Source organism: Etheostoma spectabile, chromosome 5 (genome assembly GCF_008692095.1).
Source record: "Etheostoma spectabile isolate EspeVRDwgs_2016 chromosome 5, UIUC_Espe_1.0, whole genome shotgun sequence".
In the NCBI taxonomy this organism is placed as follows: domain Eukaryota; kingdom Metazoa; phylum Chordata; class Actinopteri; order Perciformes; family Percidae; genus Etheostoma; species Etheostoma spectabile.
The window spans coordinates 35,053,669-35,055,579 of record NC_045737.1 but is presented as its reverse complement, the minus strand read 5'-3'; positions in this window follow the sequence as shown (position 1 = coordinate 35,055,579).

The window sequence follows — 1,911 nt, the reverse complement described above, 5'->3', positions numbered from 1 at the left end:
ACACACACACACACACACACACGTCATAGTGGGGGGGCTGCAACTGCTGGACAGGCGCCCCGCCCTGAGCAGTTTGGTCTTCCTAGTCGTCCCTTCTGAGGAAATAGGAAATAAAAAACACAAGCGATGCTTCCAATGTTGCTCTAATTACCTCCTTGACTCCTCCCCTTGCCTCCGTTCCTCATGAGGGAGGAAATCATGGGAGGAGAGAAGAAACGAGGAAATGTGTTTTGAAGGGATTGGACGTCCTTTCCTCTGAAGGATCACATTAATTGGTCAGCTGCGTGGGCGGAGTTAGCAACGGGTTCCAGGAAGGCTGCTCTGGCGTATCCTCGCCTATAGCATCAAACTATGTTACTTATACACCAGAGAGTGTAAAACAAAAACAACATTTAATAAATTAGAGGTCTAGCCAGGAATCAAAAGTTGCAATTTCACATTTGAAAAAAATAAATAAATTGATTTTTGAAATTTAAAATAAAGGTTAAGAATCTACGTCTGTGGATGAATATATTTCACATTTAATCCTTAATGATTAGACAATTACACATCTTTTTTTCTTTTTTGGTCCTAAATTATAGTACCAAATTTAAAATCATGAACTTCCATCTTGGGTGTGTCATTTTTAGAGATCCAATTCTGAAAGAGTTCATTAAAACATTTTTGAATAAATACACATGAAACATAAATGCCTGACTCACAAATTACACAATTATTTATATCAATATCAAATCTTTTTTTAGAGCCGTAAGGAGTAACAAACAAAAAGGATCTGGCGACAGGCAAAGGAAGCACAGACACTAAATACACAAGGTAACTAGGGTAGTAACGAGGGACAGGTGGCATGAGGTCCGATGAACAGGTGGCACACATCAGGGCGGGGCGGACCATCACAAAGGCGGGAAAATATACAAGGAAGGAAACGAAACAAGACTAGACACATGAGAAACAGAAGAAACGGTTCCCTACCACGGAAAAAAGTGCACTATAGTGTGTTCACCATTTTTTTGGTAGTGTTTGAATTCTCCCTGGTTAATTTAATTCACTATGATCAACGATCAGAGACGGTTTAGAACTGGTTTAGAACTGAGAACCGATACACCCCAACTCGGATTAGTTCCCTGTACCTGTGTCACGTAGGCTCCGCCACGGCCACGCCTCTGTAGGAGACCAGCAGCAGGTCCAGAGTGTAATCTGTCTGACCCTAACCCACAATCCTCTGAATGGCTTGAATGTAACGGACGATCAATAATATACAAAAACACTTACACACTAAAACTTTAACTTCGCCATCATCATCATCATCATTAGGCTAATATTTTCATGAGAAATAGCTAAATGTGATGACAATCTTGCTGTGCAGATTCATGTCCCCCAGAGGATGAACCATTTTGATTACAATAACCCAATAATAAGACTTTTTCTTGTGTGCCACATTCTGGATTTTTGGCCACAGAAAAATCTTAAATGGTATTTGTTTCATTGAACACGTAAATTGTACGACATTTTTTTGTAATAAATTATAATAAAACTTTGCAGACTCTAGAGGCCGCTAGTGGGGCTTTCAATGATCACTTTTGAGGAACGTCACAACATGTTGCCTCCATCTCTGAAAACATCTCCCCCAGAAACACAAACCACAGAGATATTCACAGACAAACATGAACAGGAACTATCATAAGCCAAAGTGGTTGAAGATTTATTACCAGGCAGTTTGTTCCAAAAAATGAGACCAAAGTATGAAGAAGCACCCTGAACATCAACGAGTATCTTATTCCACGCATAGAGCTGAAACAGTACAGTGGCGGGCAAAGACTGTAGCTAAGTAGTAACGTTTATGTTGTACAGCACTGGGAGCCAGTGACGGGATTTACATGTACACGTGAGGGCTGCTTGATTTTTTTTTTTTTT